This window comes from Arachis ipaensis, chromosome B10, assembly GCF_000816755.2.
Source record: "Arachis ipaensis cultivar K30076 chromosome B10, Araip1.1, whole genome shotgun sequence".
NCBI lineage: Eukaryota > Viridiplantae > Streptophyta > Magnoliopsida > Fabales > Fabaceae > Arachis > Arachis ipaensis.
Genome location: NC_029794.2, coordinates 95,624,850 through 95,632,181, shown reverse-complemented (window position 1 = coordinate 95,632,181; position 7,332 = coordinate 95,624,850).

Sequence of the window (7,332 nt, the reverse complement as noted above, 5' to 3'; positions counted from 1 at the left end):
ACATCCCAAAAAATCTTATAAAGTAATCTTCTCTAAACTTTTTTGACTCCAGTAATTTTATTTTATTCATTAATTTTCATCCAAACATGTAACATGTCCTCAAATTAAGCTTATGATATTGACTCTGAATAAATACCGATTAGCTAGGTATTTGAGCTAAAATGTGAAAGAACAAGTTATACATAACGAGGTACAGAAATTATAAGCATATATTATTTAATAAAATTTGTCCTGCACATTATTGTAAAAATTCAACTTCTAATGAATTGCCTAAACTAACCAGGGGTGACAAAAATGTGACTATAACACAAAAAACTTGTAAGAGTGAATCAAATCTTTTTATATAATAACATTTCAATGCATCTATCTAAGTAGTTTTGTGGTAAATCACAGATGCACAATAACATATGTGAATGGTATTACAATGTTAAAAGTCACACATACCTGCATGTCAATATCAGCAACATCGATCTCTGTCAAAAAATCTTTCTCGAACTACTCCATAATGATGCGTCCTTGGCGACACTGCTGCTCACTTCCATTTTTTCCAGCTATAATCGATCTGCTGGTGGAGTTCACAACAAACTAACTTGAAAAAATAATAACTACACATTTGATTTTGAGTAGTTTAGCTTTTCATACAAACGCACAATGTGTTTCATCCCATTTCCCAAATTGTCGCCCCCAAGTTTCATTACTATACCCTTATATTTTTTCTTGTAACACCCTTTTTTTTGTCTTGGGCTAAGCCTAAACCCTACCTGAACCCATAACCCAACCAAACCCAAACCCCAATCTGATCTCTCTCAAAGCGTTGAATTCTAGCACCAAGAGACAAGCTCCCATGGCCTCCACGAAAAGATCATGTTTAATTCCACTTTCCGGTTGATCCTCAGGTTTAGAATCAAGGCGCGATCTGGTTCATGAAGTCCACATCGTCTGTTGGCATCACCTCGGCAAGAAGCTCTGTCTTAGAAGTTGAGTCACCGCTTGAGTCCACAGTGTTTCGGGTTCTCCTCGCCGCTGCATATCGCCGAAGCTTGTTCCTCTTTGCTTCCTTTGTTCTAGTGTCCTCGATTTCTGGTATTGCGTGAAGCTCCGCTGCCCACTTTTTCTGCAGCCATTGCTAGCTTGTAACAATACTCTTGAATACATTGAAGGAACAAAGACTTCTTTTTACACCATGGGCTTTCACCAGCTACGAGGTCTTCATGTGTTCCAAAAAAAAGATTTGGGTAATAGAAAAATCAACACTCTATCACTCGAACACTACTCCCTGTCTCGAACATTCAAGCCCAGTCCATAAAGATCCAATGCGATTCAGCCCATTGGCTTAGAGTCGTTCATAGCCGAATACGACTATGCTTATCTACTTCCTCACTACCCTTTTGATATTTTGCCTTCTTAGCTCAGGGACGAGTTTGGAATTACACTACATACAACGTGACAAATAAATCACCTGCAACCGTTCTGTCCTTGGTATAGCTTTGTTCCACTATAGTACACTGGAACATTTGAAAACCTTTCTATCTTTTAATGTTTGGTTTATATTGGTCCTTCATTCACGCTGAATGGGTTTCAGTTTCACAATTTTAAATTCAAATTTTTTTATCAAACAAAATAAAAATACAAATTTTGTTTGGAGTGAGTGTTGAACTCGAATGCTCTACCTTTTTATAAAAAAGATTAATCATTAGACTATGTTTAACTTTATTATTTTAAATGTCATTAGATTTATTTATTTAATGATGATGATTATATTTGCATGCAATATAAATTCTTCCGCTACATATTATATTGTGATTAATATATAATTTATTGAGGAATAGACACAGCATCCTTGATAATAATTATATTTAAAGAAATCACATAAAGGTTAATATGATATATTTGTAATTGTTGTGAATTATATAATGAACTTACCCACAGGAATTTATTATGTTATTCACATGCAATTAGGTTGAAATAGAAAATATTTTTTACTTATTAATTAGCCCACAGATATTAAGCAGTATTTTTTTTTTCTAGTTTTAACACTTTAGTCAATATAGTGAAAATTATGTGTGTTAAAGTCTTTGTCCACAGATAAATTTTAATGATACTATGATTTTTATTTATTTTGATATGATTTGCATTGCCATGTTTTATCATATGTTATAGATTTTGATGTGAATATTTAAAGTTGAGTAATGTTAGCATGATTTATTATTTGCAGTAGTAACGATATCTGAAATTGTATCAGAAGTTCAATTGTTAAGTGGTGACAACTACAAGGAGTGGAAAGATAAGATTCTCTTTCAATTAGGGTGTGCAGACCTTGACTATGCTCTTCGTAGGGAAGAGCCTCTGACACCAACTGATGCTAGCACTCGGGCCAAGGTAGCATTATACGAACGGTGGGAGAAATCCAACCGTTTAAGTATGATGTTCATTAAGTCTCGTATCTTGCTAGTATCCGGGGTTCAATTCTTGATTGCGGGAATATCAAGGATTACATGAAGGCTATTGATGAATACTTTGAGTCTTCTAGTAAGGCACTTTCAAGTACCCTAATGGTACAATTGTCATCCATGAGGCTTATTAGCGTAAGGGGTGTGTGTGAGCACATTATGAGGTTGAAAAACATAGCAGCACAACTGAAAGCTTTAGAGGTTAAGATCTCTAACTCATTTCTGGTGCATCTTATTCTGAATTCTCTTCCTGTCTATTATGGACTATTTAAGATTTCTTATAACACATATAAAGAAAAGTGGTCCATTAATGAATTACTGGTGATGTGTGTGCAAGAGGAAGGAAAACTAATTCAGGAACTTGGTGAAAGTGCACTGTTGGTAACAAATGAGGATGGTAAAAAGTGAGCTCGTAAGAAGAAAGAAAAGGGTATTGCATCCCATCCTATGAAGAAAGAAGGTGCACGGTATTTTTTTTTTGTAAAAAGAAAGGACACATGAAGAAGGAGTGCTCAAAGTTTAAATCTTGGCTTGAAAAGAAAGGTACTAACCTTTGTGATTTTATTCCTTCAGTGTGTTTTGAATATAATTTTGTTGAAATATGTCATGACACTTGGTGGATTGATTCTGGTGCTGAAATTCATATTCCAAATTCCATACAGGGTTTCATAAGGAAAAGGAAACTGATAGGAAGTGAACTGAGCATCTATATGGGCAATCGGATGCGTTCACATATGGAAGCCGTTGGAATATTTAGGCTTGTATTAAGTACTGGTTGTATTTTAGATTTAGAAAGAACTTTTTATATTCTATATTTTTATAAAAATTTGATTTCTTGATCTAAGCTTGTAAAACAAGGATTATGTATAAATTTTTATGATGATGCTGTTGTCAATATTAAAAGTTCTAATATTATTGGACATGGTACTTTAATTGGTTTTTTTTAAAGTTCATTTAGCTAATAATGTTCCATCAGGTTTAATGGTTAGGCATGGTAATGGTATGAATGAAAAATTCTCCATGTTGTGGCACCGAAAGTTGGGACACATCTCCATTGGGAGAATGAAAAAATTAATAAGTGGTGGATCTTGAACCTCTAGACTTTACTAATTTTGATACTTGTGTGAATTGCATTAAGGAAAAGCAAACCAAAAAGTCTCAAAAAGATGCTAAGAGGAGTTCTGACATATTAGAAATAATTCACATTGATATATGTTGTCCTGATATGTCTTCAAGTGGTTAGAAATACTTCATCTCCTTTATTGATGATTATTCACGATATATGTATCTCTATATACTTCATAATAAATATGAGGCATTAGATGCTTTTAAAGTTTATAAAGCTGAAGTAGAGAAACAATGCGGAAAGCAAATTAAGATTGTGAGATCAGATAGAGGTGGAGAATTCTATAGGGGATATACTGGAAGTGGACAAGCACCTGATCCTTTTGTAAAGTATCTTCAAAAGCATGATATTATGGCACAATACACCATGCCTGACACACCAAATCAAAATGGTGTAGTTGAAAGAAGAAATAAGACTTTGCTGGATATGGTGAGGAGTATGCTTAGCAACTTCAATCTTCCTTTATTCTTGTGGAGTGTCATCCTTAAGATAGCCGCATATATATTAACAGAGTTCTAACCAAGGCAGTTGCTAAAATACCATTTGAACTATAGAAAGGTTGAAATTCTAGTTTGAATCATATACGCATTTGGGATTGTTCTGCTGAAGTTTGGATTTATAATCCACAAGAAAGAAATTTGGACCTAAGGATGCTCATTGCCTATTTTATACGTTATGTAGAAAATTCTACGGGTTACAGGTTTTATTGTCCTTCCTATTCAAATAAAATAGTTGAATCTAAAAATGCAAGGTTTTTAGAGCATGATGTAGAAAGTGGGAGAAATCGTTCTCTTAAGGTTATTAAGAATGATAATGTTTGTCAAACCTCTCCATGTACAAGGGTGATTGTTCAATACAATGCCCATACAAATAGGGTTAGTGTAGAACAACTTATTACTGATATTCCACATCATGAAAATAATGTTCTAGTAGATCATATGGTGGAGGATCAAGCTCTTCATAATAAAAATGTTATTTAAAAATACATTGTTCAAGATCAACCTCAAGAAGTGGGAGAATCTATTATGCAGTACCTTTACAACAGGTTGATGATGCAACATTAAGAAGATCAACTAAAATAAGAAAATCTGCAATTTCTAGTGACTATGTAATGTATCTTGTTGAGTCTGACTATGTTGTTTGTGATGAAAAAGACCCAACGGCATTTTCACAAGCAATGGAAAGTCATAATTCTAATTTATGGCAAGATACTATGAAGGATGAAATAAATTCTATGGCAGATAACTAAGTTTGGAATCTTATAGAATTGTCTTATGGGGAAAAGGCCATTGGCTGTAAATGGGTCTTTAAGATAAAAAAGGATTCATTAGGCAATATTGAGCGCTACAAGACTCGGCTTGTTGCCAAAGGATTTATGCAAAGGGAGGGAGTTGACTACAGGGAAACCATTTTCTCCTGTTTCAAAGAAAGACTCTTTTCACATCATTATGGCATTGGAAGCGTACTTTGATATGGAATTGCATTAAATGGATGTGAAAATGGCCTTTCTTAATAGAGATTTAGAAGAAGATGTCTATATGAGATAGCTCGAACGGTTTATCTCAAGTGTTGGTAAGGAATTAGTTTGCAAGCTTAAGAGAGTAATGTATGATCTTAAGCAGACTTCCTAACAGTGATATTTGAAGTTTTACAATGCAATTTCTTCATTTGGGTTCATTAAGAATATTTCTGATCAATGTATATACCACAAGGTTAGTGGGAGTAAAATCATATTTCTCATCTTATATGTAGATGACATTTTGCTTGCAATAAATGATTTAGAGTTGTTACATGAGGTGAAACAACTTTTCTCTAGACATTTTGATATGAAAGATATGGGTGGCGCATCTTATGTCACTGGCATAAAGATTCATAGAGACAAACATAAAAGAATTTTAGGTTTATCTCAAGAAACCTATATTAATAAAGTTTTTGAGAGGTTTAAAATGCAAAATTGTTCACCAAGTGTTGTACCTATTGTGAAAAGTGACAAGTTCTGCTTAGATCATTGTCCCAAAAATGAACTTGAAAAGGAACAGATGCAAAATGTTTCTTATGCTTTAGCCGTTAGAAGCCTAATGTATGCTTAGGTCTGTACAAGACTTGACATTATTTTGTTGTTGGCATATTAGGATAATATCAAAGTAATCCAGGAATTATTCATTGGAGAGTTGCAAAGAAGGTCTTAAAGTATCTTCAAGGACCAAGGACTTCATGCAAGAAGAACCAACAATTTGAAAATTGTTGGATACTTAGATTCAAACTTGGAGGGATGTGTTAATTCTAGGAAGTCAATATCATGATACATCTTTATGCTTGCTGATGGAGTAGTATTTTAGAAGAGCGCAAAACAATCACTTGTAGCCACTTCTACCATGGAAGCTGAGTTTATTGCTTGTTTTGAGGCTACATCACAAGGTGTTTGGTTAAAGAATTTCATCTCTGGGCTTAAGATCATGGATTGTATCTCTAGGCCATTGGAAATATATTGTGACAATTTCGCTGTTGTATTTATGGTTAAGAATAATAGAAGTAGTAGTCAAAGTAAGCATATTAACATTAAGTACTTAGCCATTAAAGACTGAGTTAGGTCTAATAAGGGACAGATCGAGCATATCAGTACTAAGAAGATGATAGCTGATCCTTTGACAAAAGACATACTACCTAGGGATGGCAATGAGTTCCTATAAGGGTGGCAACAAGCCCCTCGCCCCCCGCCTCCAAAACTTGTCCCCGTCTCTATCCCGTCCTCGCTACGGGTATTCAACGTATCCGCCAGGGACCGGGTTCTCCGCAGATTTTTGTAAAAAAAAATAAAAATTGAGAAAAATGAACAAAAATAGAAAAAAGTTTTAAAAAGTAAAGATAATCCTCAATTGCCATTACAAACATAATTTTCATAGCCTTCAAAGACTTAAATATCAATAACCAACAAACATTTGATACCAAATTACATTCAAAAACAACCAAACATAATAACATATCCATAAACAAACAAACATATCCATAATCCATACACAACCAAACATAATTCTTAAGCTTTCTTTCATCCTGTAATGGTAGTGATGGTAGATTTTGATTTACTTTAGTCATACAGACATAAATTACAGAAATCACAAGCATAAGTCATGCAAATCAGAATCAGAATAAAAAACATAAATCATAATTAACCTAACTCAAAAAAAATTATAACACAAACACAAATTATATAAATCAGAGTCAAAATAAGAAATTGTAATATAAACACATAAAATTACATAAATCATAGAATTCACAAAGCATCACATAAATCATAAAAATAAGAATCAGAATCAGAATAAAAAACAGAAATTATGGTTAACCTAACTTAAATCAAAGTAACACAAAAAAAAGTGAAATTTTAGATGCTTCAAACCACAAACTAAAACCAAAATCAGAATCACAAATGCTTCAAATCCAACTAAAAAAATTCAGAGTTCACAGAAGCTACTTACCGGAAGGAAGAGCAAAGGCTCGGAGATTAGTGAAAATCGGCGACGGCTGAGAAGCGGCGCAGAGGCTCGGACGCTCCGACGGTCAAGATGGCGATGACTCACTGCTGCTGTGACATCGAGACTGAGAGGAGAGGATCTTATCATTGACGGTGAGAGGAGAGGACAGAAGAGAGGAGTGTGACACAGTGTGAGTGACGGCTAGCTAGGGTTTTTTCTCAATTCTCATATCTTATATATATAATAGGAAAATTTTAGTATTTTGACACATAAACAGGGATTAAAC